The sequence below is a fragment of the Piliocolobus tephrosceles genome, chromosome 4, assembly GCF_002776525.5.
Source record: "Piliocolobus tephrosceles isolate RC106 chromosome 4, ASM277652v3, whole genome shotgun sequence".
NCBI classification, from domain to species: domain Eukaryota; kingdom Metazoa; phylum Chordata; class Mammalia; order Primates; family Cercopithecidae; genus Piliocolobus; species Piliocolobus tephrosceles.
The window spans coordinates 65,716,293-65,740,537 of NC_045437.1; the positions used below are offsets into that span (position 1 = coordinate 65,716,293).

Here is a 24,245-nt window from a genome sequence, read left to right on the forward strand (position 1 = left end):
TAGTAGAGATGGTGTTTCACCACATTGGCCAGGCTGGTCTCAAATTCCTGACCTCAGGTGATCCGTCTGCCTTGGCCTCCCAAAGTGTGGGATTACAGGCTTGAGCCACCACACCCAGCCCAGACTCCTCTCTTAAAGGAAGCCTTTGCAGAATTCTTTTCTACTACAACTAAATTCCTCCTAACATAACTAATAGCATAGCTATTAAAAATAATCAAGTTGGTCAGTTACCTTCAGTGGATTTCTTCCTAACTACCCTCCTCACTTCACACTGCTCATTCAGGTCAGACCTGTCAGGGATGTATGTGCCAAGACCCACCTTCTCAGGGTGGGATGTGATCCTCACATGGCTGTCTTGCATGCCTCTGCCCTGTCTTTGTGACCTGAGGCATCTTCACTATTAATTTGTCTACAGATATTAGGATATTTCTGCTTCTTTTCAATCTTGCTGTCACCACCTTGGTCCAATCTACCATTGTCTCTATTCAGATGTCTGCAGACTTCCTTCCTGTTTCCCAGAATCCTGTCTGACTCAACCCAACACATTCTTTTTTTTATTTATTTATTTATTTTTATATACTTTAAGTTCTAGGGTATATGTACACAATGTGCAGGTTTGTTACATACGTATACATGTGCCATGCTGGTGTGCTGTACCCATTAACTCATCATTTACATTAGGTGTATCTCCTAATACTATCCCTCCTCCTTCCCCCCATCCCATGACAGGCCCCAGTTTGTGATGTTCCCCTCCCTGTGTCCAAGTGTTCTCATTGTTCAATTCCCACCTATGAGTGAGAACATGCAGTGTTTGATTTTTTGACCTTGTGATAGTTTGCTGAGAATGATGGTTTCCAGCTTCATCCACGTCCCTACAAAGGATATGAACTCATCCTTTTTTATGGCTACATAGTATTCTGTGGTGTATGTGTGCCACATTTTCTTAATCCAGTCTATCATTGATGGACTGTTGGGTTGGTTCCAAGTCTTTACTATTATGAGTAGTGCTGCAATAAACATACGTGTGCATGTGTCTTTATAGCAGCATGACTTATAATCCTTTGGGTATATGTCCAGTAATGGGATGTCTGGGTCAAATGGTATTTCTAGTTCTAGATCCCTGAGGAATCACCACACTGTTTTCCACAATGGTTGAACTAGTTTACAGTCCCACCAACAGTGTAAAAGTGTTCCTATTTCTCCACATCCTCTCCAGCACCTGTTGTTTCCTGACTTTTTAATGATCACCATTCTAACTGGCATGAGATGGTATCTGGTATCTCATTGTAGTTTTGATTTGCATTCTCTGATGACCAGTGATGATGAGCATTTTTTCATGTGTCTTTTGGCTGCATAGATGTCGTCTTTTGAGAAGTGTCTGTTCTTATCCTTTGCCCACTTTTTGATGGGGTTGTTTGTTTTTTTTCTTGTAAATTTGTTTGAATTCTTTGTAGATTCTGGATATTAGCCCTTTGTCAGATGGGTAGATTGCAAACATTTTCTCCCTTTCTGTAAGTTGCCTGTTCACTCTGATGATAGTTGATTTTGCTGTGCAGAAACTCTTTAGTTTAATTAGATCCCATTTGTCAATTTTGGCTTTTGTTGCTATTGCTTTTGGTGTTTTAGTCATGAAGTCCTTGCCCATGTGTATGTCCTGAATGGTATTGCCTAGGTTTTATTCTAGGGTTTTTATGGTTTTAGGTCTAACATTTAAGTCTTTAATCCATCTTGAATTAATTTTTGTATAAGATGTAAGGAAGGGATGCAGTTTTAGCTTTCTACAAATGGCTAGCCAGTTTTCCCAGCACTATGTATTAAATAGGGAATCCTTTTCCCATTTTATTGTTTTGTCAGGTTTGTCAAAGATCAGCTGGCTGTAGATGTGCGGTGTTATTTCCGGGGGCTCTGTTCTATTCCATTAGTCTATATCTCTGTTTTGGTACCAGTACCATGCTGTTTTGGTTACTATAGCCTTGTAGTACAGTTTGAAATCAGGTAGCATGATGCCTCCAGCTTTGTTCTTTTGGCTTAGGGCAATCCAACACATTCTTTGCATGGCAGTCACAGTGGGTCTTTCTGAAATATGAATCTGATCATATCACTTTCCTTTTAAAGTGGATTCTTCAGCACTTCTCATTCTCTTACAGACCAGACTTTTCAACAGTACCCTTCAGATCCTTTGTAACATGGCCTCTTCTACCCTTCCAGCCTCCTTGTGTCACAATACTCTTCACTCACTCTTTATGTTTTAGCTATTTTCATCTTCTTTCAGTTTCTTGTGTATCCTATACTCTTCTCTACCTCCAGATCTCTGGTTCCTTCTGGAACATCACCTGCATTGTCACTCAGTTGTCCCAGGGAGTCCTTCTCTGACTGCCCCCTGCCCCCAGCCTAAACTCCCACAGCATCCTATACTACCCCCTTTTTAATGTTCTTCAAGTGGAGAGTTCCTAGTCCAACAACTGACTCTCCCAATAGACCTTAAGATCCATGAGGGCAAGAGGTATGTTTGTTGTGATCATTACTGTATCTGCAACACAGTATCTGACACTCAATAGATGCTAAAAATTATTTGTTGGATCAGTAAATGTATATCACACTCTTCTCAGTTATTTATCTTTGAATGGGGGTCTATAGGTAACACAGAACCCTAACCTGTAAGCACCCAAGTAGGCTAATTAGTAAGGAAACTTTTCATCTGCCCACTAGATTACAGTGGGGAACTAGGAGCCTTGCATGCCACCAAGAACACATTTTGAATTCATCTCTTCCCAGTTCTCTTATCTTTATGTCTCAAATTCATCAACCTGTCTAAAGAGTCCTGGGTTCATTCTCTTGAGAAGGTTCTGGGGGATTCCATAGTTTAATTTACATTTGTATCTGCCACCTGTAGAGCCCATTAAAGATAAAATGACAGTGGCAAGAACATGGCTGTGGAGAAACTTCCTGAAATCTGCCAGCGATTATAGCCGGAGTGACTTCAGTGATTTTTTTAATGTTTGGATCTCTTGGCTCTCCATGAATATGGTGACCTTGTGGTGACTTCCACCTTTCAATAAAAACTGACTTAGAGACAACTTGGGTTTCAAAGACTATAGCAATAACTTTAGATGTGGGACTTGAATTTCCTTCTCTGTACGCTCACCTGTTTTTTGTTTATAGCTACACACGTTTTTCTTTTCTTTTTTTAACCTGGAAGAGGAGAGGCATTGTTTCAGATATCTCAAACAAGGTTGAAAAATGTCTACAGTCAATTCCCAGGAAAAATGACCCTTTCTGTCTAGTAGTCTCTCTTATTTTAGTTCCTTGTATTTATATGAATTTTCTTCCTTCTCTTGTACTTCTTGATTTTCATGAAATGTGTACCCAGTACCTACCTGTTCATGAAATCTGTACTCAGTATGCTCTCTGGCCAACTACTTCCTAGTCCCCTGAGAACACAGCCAGTCACATTTCGGAGGGATGGAGAAGCATCTCCTCTCTCCTGCCATGTAGACTGACTTCAGTCTCCTCAACATCATTTCAGTCAACTCTAGTCTTAGGCTTTGACATAATGTAACCACCCAACATGTTCACCTTGCCCGCTGCCTAGACAGAGCTGATTTATGAAGACAGGGGAATTGCAATAGAGAAAGAGTAATTCACAGAGCCAGCTGTGTGGGAGACTGGAGTTTTATTATTACTCAAATCGGTCTTACTGAGAACTTGGGGATCAGAGTTTTTCAGGATAATTTGGTGGGTAGGGGGTCAGTGAATTGGAAATTCTGATCAGTCATGTCTGAGATGAACTCATAAGGAGTTGAAGCTGTCCTCTTGCACTGAGTCAGTTCCTGGGTCAGGGTCACAAGACCAGATGAGCCAGTTTATCAATCTGTGGTGCCAGTTGATCCCTTGAGTGCAGGGTCTGCAAAATATTTCAAGCACTAATCTTAAGTTTTGCAATAGTGATGTTATCCCCAGGAGCAATTTGGGGAGATTCAGAATCTTGTAGCCTCCAGCTGCATGACTCCTAAATCATAATTTCTAATCTTTTAGCTAATTTGTTAGCCTTGCAAAGGCAGTCTAGTCCCCAGGCCGAAAGGGGGCTTGTTTTGGGAAAGGACTGTTAACATCTTTGTTTCAAAGCTAAACCATAAAGTAAGTTTCTCCCAGAGTTACTTTGCCTATACCCAGAAATGAACAAGGACAGCTTGGAGGTTAGAAGCAAGGTAGAGTTAGTTAGTTCAGATCTTTCACTGCCTCAGTTATAATTTTGCAATGGCAGTCTCAACAATGTGAGGCTGTATCTTTAAAAGAGAAGGTAAGTCACAAAATAAAGTATAACTTTATATTTGCAATGATAATTGAAATGAAGTTGCTTTGGTATAGTGAAGACTAATTTTTCACTTCATTTTCCATTGTAGGGCCATCAGTAACTTCCTGTATCTTCTTTTTAGCAGACATCCTTGACCACAGAGGAGAAACTGGCAATTTAAAAACAGCCAGATATCTGGTGCTATTTCAAAGTCATAATAGAGACCTGTGATACCTTGCTATGGTGTTAGACTCAGTTTATGTCTTCCATCTTCCTTTGGTAGACAGAAGAATTACTCTGGTTTATGATGAATTTTGTATATGTTTACTGGAAAGTGTTCTGTCTTAAAGACACTTTTCTTTTTTATTTATTTATTTTTATTTATTTTATTATTATACTTTAAGTTCTAGGGTACATGTGCACAACATGCAGGTTTGTTACATATGTATACATAGAAACTTTTCATCAAAGCCAAAAGCACATTGCAGGAAGATGCCCTGCATAGACCTGTGTGTGCTTGTAATGTGGCAAATTTCAGACATCGGAGAATGTAGCTTTCTCTTGTGTTTGAAAGTGCAGAGAGTTTTATGGATTCCCAGATGCCAGGCTAAGGACAATTAATATATAGTCTGTTGGCCTCAATCATCTCTAGCTATTCATCACCCGATGATATACTCAACCATGTTCATGAGTTTAAAGAATCAGAAAGTGAGAAAAGGGTAAGGGCAAATGATCTGAAATACATCAATGGAAGCTCATTTCTAATTGGTGCTATCACTTAGGTTTATGACAGGTTCTTCATAAACCACTATGTGTGTGTAAAACGCATCAGAGACTTCTCACACCAGGCCAAACCAGACTAGACAGAGTTATTTCACACAGTAATCACAAAACATTCCTATCTTTTGAATATCAGGAGTCAATCTATTGTAACCTCCTCTGCAAACACTATTGTATTTATTCTTTCTCTTTTAATGCTTTGCACTTAACCTGAATGGCTTCTTTTATGTGTTCAGTTTGACAAAACAGGATACAGAAAGCATCATTTGATTTTTAAATTTCCATTCCTGGGTAGATGTTTTGGTTATTAAAAAAATAGCTCAACCCTATTTGTTTGAGACATATATGCAGGTAAATGGGTACTTTATTTATTTATTTATTTATTTATTTATTTAGTCCTTCTGTTTCCCTGTCCACATTTGTGCTTGTAGATCTGTGTCTCTGGAGATCCATTCGCTCAGCCATCAGATTAAGCAGACACCCATGGTTTACAATGGTAAGCAAGCCCATGTAGTTAAAAAAAAATGTTAGTTAGCAGGAAGAATATACAGAGGTATGAGTCTGCACTGAACAGAGCAGGAGCAGCTTGCCCAGGGAAGTCAGAGTCACACCAGGGTTGTGGCGGGAGCATCTACCACAGGATGGTTGTGTCTACCAGGGTCACTAATTATTTTGCAGTCAGAAAGTGCCTGGTGAAAGGCTTAAAGGAGAAATTCAATGCAGTTTCCTTTTATCTGCCTCTCCAATTGATGTCTATACAGAGCAAACAGGGCTCCCCAAACACGCCAGTCTGTTTCAGATACACAAGATTAAGTAGCTAGTGACATTCAAGACCAATCGGCCCACCCAGGAGGACTGAAACCAGTGGAAAAGCTGTCAGATTTCGCCTTTTCTCCATTAATCTTAAAGCTTTTCAGTGGTGCCAGGTCGCATCTCCATCAGACAAGCTGCGAAAAGTGTCCTGCAACTTTCTACACCCCCAACCCCCACACCAAGGAGAGTAACCCCTTCATTGCTGAGCTGATCTCTTAGGATATAGGGGATTCATTTCATGGCCAGAAACAGATCTTCACTGGCTCCACTGCTTTTCAATACTGGAGGAAGCTGGAAGCAGAAGGTGGGGTCCTTCTTCCTTACAAGTTCATAGCTGGTCCACTCCCTGGAGGCTGTGCCACACAGACCCCAGAAATCAGCTGCCCTTGAGAAGAGATGGCTTTAGGGGTGACCGTGGGACAACTAAGGAAACAGGTGTTCCCCTAGTAGTCTGGAAGCTTCACCTACCTGACACAGTGCATGGAAGGAGAGAGGGAAAGCCAGAGGGAGAGAATGCAGGGAAAGATGAGGGAAAAGAAGAAAGAAGGTGCAAATAAAGAGAATGAAGTGTGAATCTGTAATCGTCCTTTCCCCATGCCTCATTTTAAATCCCTTTGGAAGCAGGTGATGACCTGGGCAAGAGGTCACCAATAAGGAGTAAAGGGACCCACCAGCCACTCTTAAGCAGAGTGCCTGCTGAATCGGGATTTCCGAGGCTACAGCCGAGTGCCTGACTGGGGGCGGTGTGTGCAGATGCCACAAGACGGATAAGACTGAGGATGCAGGTGAGCGCTTCTCCGTGTAGGCATGGGTGGGAGAGGCCTGTGGCTTCCAGAAACCCAGCTTTGCCTTTGAAGGCAGAACTCAGAGAACTGCTGGCTGGAGGGGGCCAGGGTCTTTTCCTGCTTTCTATTTACCCCCGAAAGCCTTTTCTGTGGTGTTTATCTCACTGTCAGCCTGAGTCTAGCCCAACAATAGGTGTCTGAGACAGCTGTGGGCCCAGTTCCTACAGCTGGGGTTGATTTATACCAGCAGGTATAGACTGATCCCGTTCAAAATCGAAACTCTGGCCTCACGAAAATCTTTCACAGCTCACATAGTTTTAATACACACACACACACACACACACACACACACACACACACACTCTTAGTTACAAATCACCCATTCTTGAGCAGCATAGATCACTCTCTGGATGAGTTATCTTTATCTTGCTCCTGTTAGTAGGTTTGTGCTTCCCCCAGCTCCCACCCCACCCCAGATGGCTGCTGGCAGCAAGGCCTCAGCCTGTTTCCCATGTGCAGGGTTTATAAAATAGACCTCTGGGTGACTTGTTTTAGGGCAACTTTCCGTACAGTCCCTAGACTCGTTTAAATATCTTTTGTTACATCAAAGAAGTCACCCTCTACAGCAGTCCTGGGGAACCAGGCCATCACCCAGAGTTATAGCATCACTTATATATTAAAATGTTAATAAGCATAAAACTATGCAAAGGTAGACTTGTGGTATTGTCAGTCTCACCTCACCTGTAGGGAACAAGGGAACAGATGTGCCACTGTTGTGTGTATTAATATCTTTTCTCAAAGGAAGGTTAACCCAGAAGGAAACAAATAGGCATAATTATATCTAGGCATAATGACATATATATTGAATACTACTACCTTTGTCAGTATTATGCAACCACATTTATCCTAACTGACCGTTGTTGAATACTTTGATAAACACCCGCTAAAAAAAAAGGTGCCCAGCACAAGACTGTGCCTAGAGTTGATGATGCTCAATAATTTTCCAATTTATCATGTGCATGTCCTGACTAGTACATTCATTATACAAAGCACTTAGGTATTTGTATGGAATGTAAATTCTAGTATCAGCATCATCAACCCTCTAATATTACAGTTAAGAAAAAGATAAGGACTCCCACAAAGGGAACTTAAAACCCTGAGGCCAGGTGTTTTGTCTAGGAATTTAACAGAGGCTTTGTGTGATAAGAGTCTCTCTAGGAAGGGCCAGCACTCAAGATTGTATTACCATTACAATGGCAAAAACCGCAATTACTTTTGCGCCAACCTATATAATCACCCTGTATGGCTGCAGTCCAGTCTGTGTTGCTGGGCCAGCAGATCATGCTGCTTAACATCTACCCCACAGCATCTCAAACTGAGGACACAGGAGATCCCAGATAGGTAACTGGTGAAGGAATTGAATGAGTATCTGAGAAGGTAGCCAGCTTCTGGACACAGGTGGCCAGCAGGATATCTCCATAGGAGCAGCCTCTACTACCTTTTGCTTTTAAATGTGTGAACACATGTTGGCACTCTTGCAGAAATTCAGAATTGGCCCAGTACTGCTTCCTGTTAAAAGGAGAAAGCAATCACTCCTTGGCTGCTGGTGACTGGGGAAGAAAGGTGAAGGGCCTGACTCTGCCATGTGTGGACCTCCCCACACAGACCCTTACACAGCAGGTTGCTACAATTGCCTCCTCACCATAGAAAGGAAAGAGAAATGGGGCAGCTTTCTTCTGTCATCTCTGTCTTCATCACAGGCCCTCACATTGACAACTACTCAAAGGGCTACTGCACCTTGCTAACCAAACTCTTGGGCCCTTCCAGGTGGATAATAAGATATTATTTCTTGATCACTCAATATAGGATTTGTATGTTTTGGCATATGTGAATTTAATATCAGTGTTATAACTTTCTCAGTGATTTCCAAAGAAATCTATGGTTTAACTTTATTTGTATTATGAAAGGAAAAAAGTTGTAAGCAGCGTAGATTTAGAAATAAAGCAGTGGGAGTGGAAAAGCCAGCAGCCCAGCATCACTTGTTTAAAACTCTTTCTACGATTGTGAAGAACCTGCACTTTTCCAGAACTTGTCTCTTTTACCTCCCTTCCACCTCGTTCTATATTTTGACCTTTCATGACCACACCTCCTACCATCTTTATAGTCTATCTTGTGTGGGTAGGGACCTGTTTTGGCCAGATCCAGAATCATCTGGCTCCTTCCCTTTCTTGGTTCTTTTTACTTTACATATTATTCTGAGCATGGCTCACCCCTCAGCTCCCTTCTTACCTTCTCCTAATCATAGTCACAGGACAAGTATTGTCAGAAAGAACATCTAGTTTTAATCACATTAAAATATGCAGTAACATCCAGTTGAATAATTTTCAATAAATCTCTACTAGGAATTGAGCTATTTTTGCCCTTAACTTTCTTGACAGCTTCCTCAGATAAGCAGCTCATTTAAAATAAAATGTGTTGGGAGCATTTGGAAACCATCCCTGCCCTCAGCATCTTCTAGGCCAGGCCTCGACTTCCAAGTCTTATCATATGCAAGTTAGAAGTTTCGACTGATAACTTGATGGAACAGGAACAAATGGGGTAGGGCTTCCAGATAAAAGGCCTTAGCCAGCCTGGAGGCAGGGGCCTGGGGTCCTCCCTGAGGGTGCTGATACAAGTTGGATTCTTTATTGCTCACATGAAACAGCCTTTATGGTCCACACACTGGGCCTCCACAAAAATGGATTTTCAGTCAACAATCTGAGGGGGTTATGGTATTTGTTAGATGCCTTAAATGTATATTTTCCGGCAAAATCATTTCTGTCAAAAGTCAGGATAAGTCAAGGGATATTCTTGAGGGGAATTTAATGCAATGGAGAGGCTTTCAACATTTCAAAAAGTGTTGGCAGTAAAACATTTGTTCATAATAAGACATGAACATTTAAAAATATTTAAAAGTGCATTTGTTTAGTTGGCAAGAAGTGTTTCAAACTAATTGACTCAGTTGGATCTGAAGAAGTTAATAAAAGGGGTTTTTGAGGGTGAATATGCCCAATCTGAAACACAAGTGACTTTAGGAGCTTGCAAATGCTATCCCTATGTTAAGCACCTAGATCACCAGAAAACTTCATTTTTGTATTATATTTCTCTGGACCCCTAGAGACTCAACTTTACAGAGTCAGTCTTTAAAAGAGCTTGAGAGACTGGGCGTGGTGGGTCACTCCTGTAATCCCAGCATTTTGGGAGGCCAAGGCGGGCGGATCACCTGAGGTCAGGAGTTCGAGACCAGCCTGGCCAACATGGCAAAATGCCATCTCTACTAAAAACACAAAAATTAGCTGGGCATGGTGGTGCTTGCCTGTAATCTCAGCTACTTGGAAGGCTGAGGCAGTAGAATCACTTGAATCCAGGATGCAGAGGTTGCAGTGAGCCTAGACTGCACCATTGCACTTCAGCCTGAGCAAAAAGAGCGAAACTCCATCTCAAACCAAAACCGGAAAAGTTTGAGATAAGCTGTGGGGGTTGTGGGGGTGGAAGGGAGGTGGTATAAGAAAGGCGCCGCTCTCTTTCTCTCTCTTTATATGTGTCTGTGTGTGTGTGCACTCAGAACTGCCTCAGTGAAGTTGCTTACTGCCTCATACCTAAGTGTAGTTCAGGAGCAAGAAAAAGTTTGTCTAGCCTCCTCTGAGTAGACATCAAGAATGATATAATCCACTGTGTTTTGCCTTAGACTTGAGCTTGCTAGCATCTAAAGCCAGGATTTGGGCTCCATTGCTGTTATCTTTCTTTGCCAGAGCTTCTTGATATGATTTCCCTCTTTGAACTTGCTCTTGGTCATGCCAAGGTACTAATATATCTGTTCCAATGCTTGTAGTGACCTTACCATCAAGACTTTGCATGTTGTCTGTGGTATATAGAGTGTAAACATGCTAGGAAGTGTTTGGATGGATTGGAAGGATTCTGAAACCACTTCTTTTGCTTTAGAACAAGAAACATCTAGAACTATGTGCTGTGGAGTACCTGGAGAACCTTCCAGAGGCCCACACAGAAAAAGACCTTTGATTTGGTCACTGGAACTGCTCTCAGCATACAATAGTCCTAACCTCCTTTGGCTGCTCTGCTTCTTTGACTCACTTCCTGACCCAGACTTCCATTTAGAAAGGAAAACTATGTTTCTGGTCTTTTCCCAATAGGCTGTTCTGCCTGGTTGGCTGTTTAAAGATGTGGTGCTTTGTGATGTGTTGCATCTCAGGGCATCTTTGAGGCATTTCTCCTGACCACCCTGCTTGCAGCTGCCTACTTCCTCTCCCCTTCCAACAGCTGTTCTGATGTCCTGCTGTCATCCTCTCTGTGTACAGCAGACAAGCAGTCTCGCTGCAGCTAGCATCCATCCTGTCAGTGTCGGTGGGCTGGCTGCATTCCAGGACATGGGTAGACAGATACAAGAGGACAAGCTTGGGAACCAAATGTTGGCAAGGGAATGGAATGAACACAAAGCCCTTTGCTGGTGATCATCAAAGAGGGGTGATAGGAATATCTCTCTCAGTTGATGACCTTTGAATTCTCAGTCTCTGGAAGAACTTTGACATCCAAGGAGCCTTTGTGGGATAATGTCCCCTAAAAGGAATCTTTGTGTGACAGTGTCCTTTAAGGGCACATGTTTTCTTTAAAGGCTTGTTGTTTTGCAAACTCAGAAAGGTTTCTCCTAGCTCTAATAAGCCTGTGGCTTCCCAGCAACCTGGACTTAGCCCCTGTATGTTCCAAAAGCAGTGATCATAGAATTAGACAAGCGAAGAAGCTAAGATGATGGTGTACACAGTTTGTAAGCATGTGTTAAACTTCAGGGTAAGGAATGTGTAAAGTGGAGAAGAAGTGGCAGCTTATACCTTTCTACCCATCTTTCAGGATGAACTGAGAGTACTGATGTTCCTTTCCTTTCAAAACTGGCACAAGGAAAATTTTGGAGAAGAAATTGGAGGTCATGCCACAAATCCTGAGCTGGGGAACCACATGCTGTGGTGGAAATAGGAGCACAGAGGCTAGATTTCCAGGACATTCTGCAGTGGGAGGTGGATGGGACATTGTGATAGCTTTAGTTTTCAGGAAACAGGAATGAGAAACAGAATGGAAAATGGTGAGACAAATGCAATTGACATTTGTCATTTTTGGCTACCTAGTATATGAACTACCTTTTGTGTTTGAGAAATTTCCTCTCTAAAGACCAGAAAACCCCCTTCACTAGCCCTCCCTGCAGCTGAAGTGTAGGCGTGTACCTTAGGGTGGATCCCTCAGATGCATCACCCCAGCCTTTGAACAGGGAGCCAGTGGCACAAAGAAGCAGAAACAGGAGAGAACCCATTTGGTTGTAGAGGGGGCAATACTGCCAACATTCAGCTCCCCGTGTTCCATGGGAACTGGAGAGCCTCACTGGTCTTGAGTCTCTGCTCCCAGCTGTCTTCTAAGCCCAGTATTCTTGAAGAGTTTGTGAGCTACCTCATATCCTTTGAAAAAAGTGTATTTTCTGCGTAAGTCAGACATAGTTTCTGTTGCTGGCAAAATGAAACTTCAAAATGAAACCAGAGCTGCCTCTGACTCTCACCCCACATATTTGGATCAAACTCAGATATCCTACAACAGCAGCCTTCTGATGCCCAGGCCTCAGTTCTGAACTTTGGAGGCTACAACCTGGCCTGCTTATAGACGGGGGACCAAATGAAGGTAAAGAGGAGATGGGTGAGGAGAGGACTGGGTGGCAGGGACATATGATCTGGTCAGGGGACAAGAACAAGCAAGTGGCAGCACTAAGGGTTCAACACAGGGAGGATCTGAGAAGATTGAGGTGTGGGCAGGGAGGCGGGCATGGTTTGTGACTCTGCCAGATTCAGAAGGCTGGGGATGAGGGACTCACCCTGAGTTGTGTTTGTCCAGGAGGCCCAGACTGGCTGAGCAGGGCAAGCCCAGGGTAAACAGAGAGAAGTATGCCAGTTTTCTAGATGAGGAAGGCAATGTGTCAAAATCTCTCACTTTGGCTGAACCCTAGAAATAAAAATGGGCATTAATGAAAACCCTGTTCACATTTGAGTAAAGTCTGTTGTTAATAACAAAATACCAATGTTTCTCCCAGGGGAGAAAAGCAGAACTCTGTGAATGACCATGTTCTCTTCTTTCCTGTGCTTTGGGGGCTAATGTTGATAACTGGGGTTTAGCACATTAAAGAATAAGCCATGCAACCCACCATCTGGAGAATCTATGCAATTCCCCTTCAATCGGAGCTGACTGTGCACACACACCTTGAGACCTAAACAACCTAATAGCACCAGATAATTCCGTAGGAAGCAAATTAATTAGACATTTCTCTAAAGATATAGTCCAGTTGGGGGTTAAAAGTTGGAAAAGTTCTTTATAGTACTGGGGGCAAAGGAACCAAGGTTGTATTTGAAGTAGAGAGTGGTTGAAATTACGGCACAACCTGCAGGCCAGGCAATATTCTGGAGTTTTGTTTTAGGCTAAGGATAGGTGCTTGGTTGCCCAGTTGCTGGAATTAGTACTCCAGCTACCTATACAGCCCTCCAATATTTAGAAGAGTGGCCCAGGTATTAGGAAGAGCATGGCAGAGACTTATGAATTTTCAGAGGTAGAAGAATTCATTAATTTATCTACGCATTTGACAAATGCTTACTAAACACTTTATACACTTTCTCACCGTGAAAATTGAGATAATGCTCTTATTTAATCCACCCAATAGCCTGAGATAGATCTATATGTTTATCCTCATTTTACAGATGAGGAAACTGAAGCAACTGTTCAAAAAGAGGATATCAAAAAGAACAGGCATTGACGTTATCAGAGCTTCTTTCTAGGGAATCTCAGCCTCACATGGTGGAGTATGACCAAAGGAAAAAAATAAGGCTCTCCACGTACTTTCTTGGCAGTCAGTGAGGGTCAGGGTTGATTTTGTATCCCTAAAATGTCACATGAAGTTCATAGGCACTTCCAAAGGGGCAGTCTAGCAAGTAAAAAGTAGATGTGGGGAGGCTGTGTGGAGTCTATTTTTTGGGTAATCTTTTCCCAACAGCTTGTAAAGATTTGCCCACTTAGCTTCAAGTCTCTCTGAACACATTTCCCCCTGCTCTATGAATAGATGAAGACATACAAATGGAACACTTTTGATATTCTTAAATGAAAAACATGATATGGAATAGCAGATAAATACAAACAATTTCTTATCCAGCAAAGAGCTCCAGAAATATTTTGACTTCATTTTAAACAGTTATATAAATATGTGCTGGTGGAATTTTTTTCTAAACCAAATACCCTGAAGGATTTTAGTTGTCTATATACAGCTTCTTGCTTGTGGAAAATGTTGACTTCCTGGTTATTTTGACTTGTTGTGTTCACCTGAAATTTTGCTTTTGCAAAGTAGCTTTTCTTATGGTTTAGTGGCATTGCCTGTCCAGTGACAGGAAGTGGTGTTCTTATTGGGACTAATGTGTGTTAGGGCCCTAGAACCAGCAGAATCTACTCCTGCTTTTTTCCTCATTCTTCTTTCTGTAGAAGAGAAGGGAATGGGATCCCACATGGCATTCACTGCCTTGGGCATACCAAGATTTCGTTGCAAAAGGAGAAATAGCACCAGCAACTAAGCATTTTAGCCCATTTTATTTTACTCCTTCTATGATTCTTTGCCACTTAGCAATGCCAGTCAATTGATTTGGGACGGGAAATACATTTCTTCTACAATCTTCAAGTTTTCTTTTATAAGAACATAACTTTCATCTGATACTGTTCCCCACTACTTTCCTTTCAAATGTAATATTTGTGTCAGTCCTTGAAAGTGAACTGAGTTGAGTTCTCATGGCCCATAAAAGAACATATTCAAAATGTATCATTTTCTTTATGTCACAGATAAAAATAAGATAATTAATTGTATATAAAATTTCCATATGATTAAAAAAATTTAAATTTTGCAATAATTTATGTTAGATTTACATTAAAGTTGCAAGGAAGGTACAAAGAGTTTCTGTATGCCTTTCACTCAGTTTCTCCTAATGTTAACATCTTACATAATCATGCTACCATTTTCAAAACTGAGAAATTAACATTGGTATTTTGCTATTAACAACAGACTTTACTCAAATGTGAACAGTGTTTTCATCAATGCCCATTTTATTTCTAGGATTAAATACACAGGATACCACAGTGTATTTAGCTCAAATGTACTCTACAACTTTATCAAATTCATGTATTAGTTTTAACAGTTTTTTGATGGAGACTTTAGAGCTTTCTATATATAAGATCATGTTGTCTGCAAGCCAAGAACAGTTTAATTTCTTCCTTTCTGATGTAGGTGCTTTTTATTTCTTTCCTTTCCCTGATTGCTCAAGCTAGGATTTTCAGTACTATGTGGAGTAGAAGTGACAAGAGTGGAGATCCTTGTCTGCAACCTCCACCACCCAGATTCAAGCAATTCTCTTGCCTCAGCTTCCTGAGTAGCTGGGACTACAGGCACGTGCACCACACCCAGCTAATTTTTGCATTTTTAGTAGAGACGGGGTTTCACCATGTTGGCCAGGCAGGTCTTAGACTCCCGATTTCAGGTGATCCACCTGCCTCAGCCTCCCAAAGTGCTGGGATTACAGGTGTGAGACACCACCCCTGGTTGGTTTATGATACTTTTTAATGTGCTGTTGAATTCAGTTTGCTAGTATTTTTTTGAGGACTTTTGCACCTATGTTCATCAGGGAAATTGGCCTGTAATTTTCTTTTCTTCTAGTATCTTTGTCTGACTTTGATATAATAGTAATGCTGGCCTTGTTCAATAAATTGGGAAGTATTTCCTTCTCTTCAGTTTTGGGAAAAGCTTGAGAAGGATTTGTATTCTTTTTTTTTTTTTTTTTGAGACGGAGTCTCACTGTGTCGCCCAGGCTGGAGTGCAGTGGCGCGATCTCGGCTCACTGCAAGCTCCGCCTCCCGGGATCCCGCCATTCTCCTGCCTCAGCCTCCCGAGTAGCTGGGACTCCAGGCGCCCGCCACCTCCCCCGGCTAGTTTTTTTGTATTTTTAGTAGAGACGGGGTTTCACCGTGTTAGCCAGAATGGTCTCGATCTCCTGACCTCGTGATCCGCCCGTCTCCGCCTCCCAAAGTGCTGGGATTACAGGCTTGAGCCACCGCGCCCGGCCGGATTTGTATTCTTTTTACTATTTTGTAGAACTCAGCAGTGAAGCCGTCCAGTCCTGGGCTTTCCTTTGATGGGAAGCTTTTTATTACTGATTCAATTCTCTTACCCATTATTGCTTTGTTCAGATTTTCTTCATGATTCAGCCTTGATAGCCTGTATGCATCTAGGAATTTATGTTTTTTCTACGTTTTCCAATTCATTAGTGTATAATTATTCACTAATGAATAATAGTGTAAAATAGTCTCATGATTATTTATACTTTAGTTGTAATGTCTACTTTTTCATTTACAACTTTGAGTCTTCTATTCTTCGTCTATCTAAAAGTTTGTCAGTGTCCTCTTTTCGAAAAACCAACCCTTAGTTTCATTGATCTTTTCTGTTGTTTTTCTAGTCTCTATTTCATTTATTTTTGTTGTGATCTTTATTATTTCCTTTCTTCTACTAACTTTGAGCTTAGTTTGTTGTTCTTTGTCTGGTTCCTTGAGGTGTAACATTAGCTTGCTTATGTGGCCTTGTTCTTTTTGATATAGGTATTTACTGCTGTAACATTACCTCTTAAAAGTGGTTTTGCTGCACCCTGTAAGTTTTGCTATGTTTTATGTATACTTTCATTTATCTTAATGTTTTTTCATTTCTTTTTAAAGTCCTTCTTTGACCCATTCATTGTTTAGGAAAATGTTGCTCAATTTCTATGTATTTGTGAATTTCCCAAAATTTCTCCTGACATTGATAGGTACTTTCCTACCATTGTGGTAAAAACATGATACTTGATATGATTTAAGACTTCTTACATTTTTAAGACTTGTTTTGTGGCTTAACATATGATCTATCGTAGATCATATTCCATGTGTGCTTGAGAAGAATATGTATTCTGCAGTCATATGAAATGTTCTATATGTGTCTATTAGTTTTATTTGGTCTAAGGTATAGTTTACATTTGATATTTCATTACTGATTTTCTGCCTGAATGATGAGTCCATTGCTGAAAGTGGGATGTGAAAGTCCCCCACTATTATTGTATTATAGTCTTTCTCTTTCTTCAGATCTATTAATATTTGATTTATATAGTTAGGTACTCTGATGCTGGGTGCATTTATATTTACAACTGTATATTATCTTATGAATTGACCTCTTTATTATTATATAATGAAATTCCTTGTCTCATTTTACAGTTTTTTTACCTTAAAGTATATTTTATTTGATATAAGTATAGCAAATCCTGTCTCTTTTGGGTTCCAGTTGCATGGAATATCTTTTTTTCGTTTCTTCACATCTTCGGTTTGTCCATAAAGGTGAAGTGAGTACTTTGTAAGTAGCATGTGATTGAGTCCTGCTTTATCCATTTATCCATTCTATGTATTTTAATTCAAGAGTTTAATTCATTTACATTTAAGGTAATTATTGGTATGTAAGAATATATTACTGCCATTTTATTGTTTTTTGAGTGTTTCCTTGATCCTTTGTTCCTTTCTTCCTCTCTTGCTGTTTTCCTTTGTGATTAGGTGAGTTTCACTAACAGTATGCACTGATTCCTTACTTTTTATCTTTTGTGTTTCTTTTTGTTGTTGTTTGTTTTGTTATTTATTTATTTATATTTTTTATATACTTTAAGTTCTAGGGTACATGTGCACAATGTGCAGGTTTGTTACATATGTATACATGTGCCATGCTGGTGTGCTACACCCATTAATTCATCATTTACATTAGCAATATCTCCTAATGCTATCTCTCCCACCTCCCCCCACCCCATGACAGGCCCCAGTGTGTGATGTTCCCCTTCCTGTGTCCAAGTGTTCTCATTGTTCAGTTCCCAACTATGAGTGAGAACATGTGGTGTTTGGTTTTCTGTCCTTGCGATAGTTAGCTGAGAATGATGGTTTCCAGCTTCATCCATGTCCCTACAAAGGACATACACTCATCCTTTTTTATGACTGCATAGTATTCCATGGTGTATATGTGCCACATTTTCTTAATCCAGTCTGTCATCGATGGATGTTTGGGTTGGTTTCAAGTCTTTGCTATTGTGTATAGTGCTGCAATAAACATACATGTGCATGTGTCTTTATAGCAGCATGACTTATAATCCTTTGGGTATATCCCTAGTAATGGGATGGCTAGGTCAAATGGTATTTCTAGTTCTAGATCCTTGAGGAATCGCCACACTGTCTTCCACAATGGCTGAACTAGTTTACAGTCCCCAACAGTGTAGAAGTGTTCCTGTTGCTCCACATCCTCTCCAGCACCTATTGTTTCCTGACTTTTTAATGATCACCATTCTAACTGGTGTGAGATGGTATCTCACTGTGGTTTTGATTTGCAGTTCTCTGATGGCCAGTGATGATGAGCATTTTTTCATGTGTCTGCTGGCTGTATAAATGTTTTCTTTTGAGAAGTGTCTGTTCATATCCTTTGCCCACTTTTTGATGGGGTGTTTTTTTTCTTGTAAATTTGATTAAGTTCTTTATAGGTTCTGGATAGTAGCCCTTTGTCAGATGAGTAGATTGCAAACATTTTCTCCCTTTCTGTAGGTTGCCTGTTCACTCTGATGGTAGTTTCTTTTGCTGTGCAGAAGCTCTTTAGTTTAATTAGATCCCATTTGTCAATTTTGGCTTTTGTTGCAATTGCTTTTGGTGTCTTAGCCATGAAGTCCTTGCCTATGCCTGTGTCCTGAAAGGTATTGCCTAGGTTTTCTTCTAGGGTTTTTATGATATTAGGTCTAACATTTAAGTCTCTAATCCATCTTGAATTCATTTTTGTATAAGCTGTAAGGAAGGGATCCAGTTTCAGTTTTCTACTTATGGCTAGCCAGTTTTCCCAGCACCACTTATTAAATAGGGAATCCTTTCCCCATTTCTTTTTTTTGTCAGGTTTGTCAAAGATCAGATGGTTGTAGATGTGTAGTATTATTTCTGAGGCCTCTGTTCTGTTCCATTGGTCTATATCTCTGTTTTGGTACCAGTACCATGCTGTGTTGGTTACTGTAACCTTGTAGTATAGTTTGAAGTCAGGGAGCATGATGCCGCCAGCTTTGTTCTTTTTGCTTAGGATTGTCTTGGCAATGCAGGCTCTTTTTTAGTTCCATATAAACTTTAAAGTACTTTTTTTCCAATTCTGTGAAGAAAGTCATCGGTAGCTGAATGGGGATGGCATTGAATCTATAAATTACCTTGGACAGTATCGCCATTTTCACGATATTGATTCTTTCTATCAATGAGCATGGAATGTTCTTCCATTTGTTTTTGTCCTGTTTTATTTCATTGAGCAGTAGTTTGTAGTTCTCTTTGAAGAGGTCCTTCACATCCCTTGTAAGTTGGATTCCTAGGTATTTTTTTCTATTTGAAGCAATTGTGAATGGGTGTTCACTCATGATTTGACTGTCTGTTTGTTATTGGTATATAGGAATGCTTGTGGTTTTTGCACATTGATTTTGTATCCTGAGACTTTGCTAAAGTTGCTTATCAGCTTAAGGAGATTTTGGGCTGAGATGATGGGGTTTTCTAAACATACAATCATGTCATCTGCAAAAGGGGTCAATTTGACTTCTTCTTTTCCTGATTGAATACCCTTTATTTCTTTCTCTTGCCTGATTGCCCTGGCCAGAACTTCCAACACTATGTTGAATAGGAGTGGTGAGGAGGGCATCCCTGTCTTGTGCCAGTTTTCAAAGGGAATGCTTCCAGATTTTGCCCATTCAGTATGATATTGACGGTGGGTTTGTCATAAATAGCTCTTATTATTTTGAGATACGTTCCATCAATACCGAATTTATTGAGAGTTTTTTTAGCATGAAGGGCTGCTGAATTTTGTCAAAGGCCTTTTGTACATCTATTGAGATAATCATGTGGTTTTTGCCTTTGGTTCTGTTTATGTGCTGGATTACATTTATTGATTTGCATATGTTGAACCAGCCTTGCATCCCAGGGATGAAGCCCACTTGATCATGGTGGATAAGCTTTTTGATGTGCTGCTGGATCCGGTTTGCCAGTATTTTATTGAGGATTTTTGCATCGATGTTCATCAGGGATATTGGTCTAAAATTCTCTTTTTTTGTTGTGTCTCTGCCAGGCTTTGGTATCAGGATGATGTTGGCCTCATAAAATGAGTGAGGGAGGATTCTCTCTTTTTCTACTGATTGGAATCATTTCAGAAGGAATGGCACCAGCTCCTCCTTGTACCTCTGGTAGAATTCGGCTGTGAATCCGTCTGGTCCTGGACTTTTTTTGGTTGGTAGGCTATTAATTATTGCCTAAGTTTCAGAGCCTGTTTTTGGTCTATTCAGGGATTCAACTTCTTCCTGGTTTAGTCTTGGGAGAGTCTATGTGTCCAGGAATTTATCCATTTCTTCTAGGTTTTCTACTTTATTTGCATACAGGTGTTCATAGTATTCTCTGATGGTAGTGTGTATTTCTGTGGGGTTGGTGGTGATATCCCCTTTATCATTTTTTTTTATGTCTATTTGATTCTTCTCTCTTTTATTCTTTATTAGTCCTGCTAGTGGTCTATCAGTTTTATCGATCTTTTCAAAAAACCAGCTCCTGGATTCATTCATTTTTTTTGAAGCTTTTTTGTGTCTCTATCTCCTTCAGTTCTGCTCTGATCTTAGTTATTTCTTGCCTTCTGCTAGCTTTTGAATGTGTTTGCTCTTGCTTCTCTAGTTCTTTTAATTGTGATGTTAGTGTGTCAATTTTAAATCTTTCCTGCTTTCTCTTGTGGGCGTTTAGTGCTATAAATTTCCCTCTACACATTGCTTTCAATGTGCCCCAGAGATTCTGGTATGTTGTATCTTCGTTCTCATTGGTTTCAAAGAACATCTTTATTTCTGCCTTTGTTTCATTAATACCCAGTAGTCATTCAGGAGCAGGTTGTTCACTTTCCATGTAGCTGAGTAGTCTTGAGTGAGTTTCTTAATCCTGAGTTCTAGTTTGATTGCACTGTCATCTGAGAGACAGTTTGTTATAATTTCTGTTCTTTTACGTTTGTTAAGGAACTTTACTTCCAACTATGTGGTCAATTTTGGAATAAGTGCGATGTGCTGCTGAGAAGAATGTATATTCTGTTAATTTGGGGTGGAGAGTTCTGTAGATGTCTATTAGATCTACTTGGTGCAGAGCTGCGTTCAGTTCTGGGATATCCTTGCTAACTTTGTGTCTTGTTGATCTTTCTAATGTTGACAGTGGGGTGTTAAAGTCCCCCATTATTATTGTGTAGGAGTCTAAGTCTCTTTGTAAGTCTCTAAGGACTTGCTTTATGAATCTGGGTGCTCCTGTATTGGGTGCATATATATTTAGGATAGTTAGCTCTTCCTGTTGAATTGATCCCTTTACCATTATGTAATGGCCTTCTTTGTCTCTTTTGATCTTTGATGGTTTAAAGTCTGTTTTATCAGAGACTAGGATTGCAACCCCTGCTTTTTTTTTTTGTTTTCCATTTCCTTGGTAGATCTTCCTCCATCCCTTTATTTTGAGCCTATGTGTGTATCTGCATGTGAGATGGGTCTCCTGAATACAGCACACTGATGGGTCTTGACTCTGTCCAATTTGCCATTCTGTGTCTTTTAATTGGAATATTTAGCCCATTTACATTTAAGGTTAATATTGTTATGTGTGAATTTGATCCTGTCATTATGATGTTAGCTCATTATTTTGCTCGCTAGTTGATGCAGTTTCTTCCTAGCATTGATGGTGTTTACATTTTGGCATGTATTTGCAGTGTCTGGTACCGGTTGTTCCTTTCCATGTTTAGTGCTTCCCTCAGGATCTCCTGTAGGGCAGGCCTGGTGGTGACGAAATCTCTCACCATTTGCTTGTCTGTAAAAGGTTTTATTTCTCCTTCGCTTATGAAACTTAATTTGGCTGGATATGAAATTCTGGGTTGAAAATTATTTTCTTTAAGAATGTTGAATATTGGCCCCAACTCTCTTCTGACTTGTGAAGTTTCTGCCAAGATATCTGCTGTTAGTCTGATGGGCTCCCCTTTGTGGGTAACCCAACCTTTCTCTCTGGCTGCCCTTGACATTTTTTCCTTCCTTTCAAGTTTGGTGAATCTGAAAATTATGTGTCTTGGGGTTGCTCTTCTCGAGTAGTATCTTTGTGATGTTCTCTGTATTTCCTGAATTTGGATGTTGACCTGCCTTGCTAGGTTGGGGAAGTTCTCCTGGATGATATCCTGCAGAGTGTTTTCCAACCAAGTTTCCAACTTGGTTCCATTCTCCCCATCACTTTCAGGTGCACCAATCAGATGTAGATTTGGTCTTTTCACATAGTCCCATATTTCTTGGAGGCTTTGTTCATTTCTTGTTACTCTTTTTTCTCTAAACTTCTCTTCTCACTTCATTTCATTCATTTGATCTTCAATCACCAATACCCTTTCTTCCAGTTGATTGAATCGGTTACTGAAGCTTGCGCATTTGTCCTGTAGTTCTTGTGCCATGGTTTTCCACTCTATCAGGTCATTTAAAGACTTCTCTACATTAGTTATTCTAGTTAGCCATTTGTCTAATCTTTTTTCAAGGTTTTTAGCTTCTTTGCGATGGGTTTGAACTTCCTCCTTTAGCTCGGAGAAGTTTGATCATCTGAAGCCTTCTTCTCTCAACTCATCAAAGTCATTCTCCATCCAGCTTTGTTTCATTCCTGGTGAGGAGCTGTGTTCCTTTGCAGGAAGAGAGGCGCTCTGATTTTTAGAATTTTCAGTTTTTCTACTCTGTTTTTTCCCCATCATTGTGGTTTTATCTACCTTTGGTCTCTGATGATGGCGATGTACAGATGGGGTTTTGGTGTGGATGTCCTTTCTGTTTGTTAGTTTTCCTTCTAACATTCAGGACCCTCACCTGTAGGTCTGTTGGAATTTGCTGGAGGTCCTCTCCAGACACTGTTTGCCTGGGTATCAGCAGAGGAGGCTGCAGAAAAGTGAATATTGCTAAACAGCAAATCTGGAAGCTTTGTCTTAGGAGGGTACCCAGCCATGTGAGGTGTCAGTCTGCCGCTACTGGGGGGTGCCTCCCAGTTAGGCTATTTGGGGGTCAGTGACCCACTTGAGGAGGCAGTCTGTTCCGTCTCAGATCTCAAACTCCTTTCTGGGAGAACCACTACTCTCTTCAAAGCTGTCATACAGGGATGTTTAAATCTGCAGAGGTTTCTGCTGCCTTTTGTTTGGCTATGCCCTGTCCCCAGAGGTGGAGTTTACAGAGGCAGTCAGGCCTCCTTGAGCTGTGGTGGTCTCCACCCAGTTCGAGCTTCCCAGCGGCTTTGTTTACCTACTCAAGCCTCAGCAATGCTGGGCGCCCCTTCCCCAGCCTTGCTACCACCTTGCAGTTAGATCTCAGACTGCTGTGCTAGCAATGAGGTAGGCCCTGTGGGCGTGGGACCCTCCAAGCCAGGCATGGGATATAATCTGGTATGCCGTTTGCTAAGACCCTTGGAAAAGTGCAGTATTAGGGTGGGAGTGACCCTATTTTCCAGGTGCTGTGTGTCAGTTTCTCTTGGTTAGGAAAGGGAATTCCCTTACCCCTTGCGCTTCCTCGGTGAGGCAATGCCTCGTCCTGCTTCAGCTCTCGTTTGGTGGGCTGCACTCACTGTCCTGCACCTGCTGTCCAACATGCCCCAGTGATATGAACCCAGTACCTCAGTTGGAAACACAGAAATCACCCATCTTCTGTGTTGCTCACAGTGGGAGCTGTAGTCTGGAGCTGTTCCTATTTGGCCATCTTGGAACTGCCCCTTCTTTTGTGTTTCTATTAAATATTTTTGTTTTCTGGTTACCATGAGGCTGACGTAAAACATGTCGTAGTTTCAACTGGCTGTTTTGAGATAATCACTTTGATTGCATGAACACATTTTGCACTTTTATTCAACCCTCTTTAATTCTTTTGTTGTCACAACTTATATCTTTTAATATTGTGTATCCCTTAACAAATTATTGTAGTGATAGTTATTTTAAATATTTTTGTCTTTTAATCTTCTTACTGAAGATATAAGTGATTTATACACCACCATTACAGTATAAGTGTATTCCAAATTTTGTTCGTTTTTTCTTTTCTTTTTTTTTTTTTTTTTGAGATAGAGTCTTACTCTATTGCCCAGACTGGAGTACAGTGGCATGATGTTGGCTCACTGCAATGTCTGTCTCCCGTGTTCAAGCAATCCTCCTTCCTCAGCCCGCCTAGTAGCTGGGATTACAGGCACTTGCTACTACGCCTGGCTAATTTTTGTATTTTTAGTAGAGACGGGGTTTCGCTATGTTGGCAAGGGTGTTCTCAAACTCCCGACCTCAGGTGATCCACCTGCCTCGGCATCCCAAAATATTGGGATTACCAGCATGAGCCACTGCACCTGGTGGGCCATTTCTTTTACCAGTGAACTTTATACTTTCCTATTTTTTGTGTTACTTACTAGCATTCTTT

At 40.8% G+C, this 24,245-nt stretch overlaps 1 long non-coding RNA gene across 1 annotated transcript in view; it reads left to right on the forward strand.

Moving 5' to 3' along the window:
* Positions 1 to 14,683, forward strand: part of LOC111541570 — a 46,345-nt gene extending 31,662 nt beyond the window's left edge. The window contains exons 3-6 of the long non-coding RNA XR_002731305.1: positions 5,506 to 5,570; positions 6,512 to 6,672; positions 12,293 to 12,402; positions 13,452 to 14,683. This is a non-coding gene — a long non-coding RNA (uncharacterized LOC111541570). The remainder of the gene's footprint in view (positions 1 to 5,505; positions 5,571 to 6,511; positions 6,673 to 12,292; positions 12,403 to 13,451) is intronic.
* Positions 14,684 to 24,245: the final 9,562 nt, after the last annotated feature.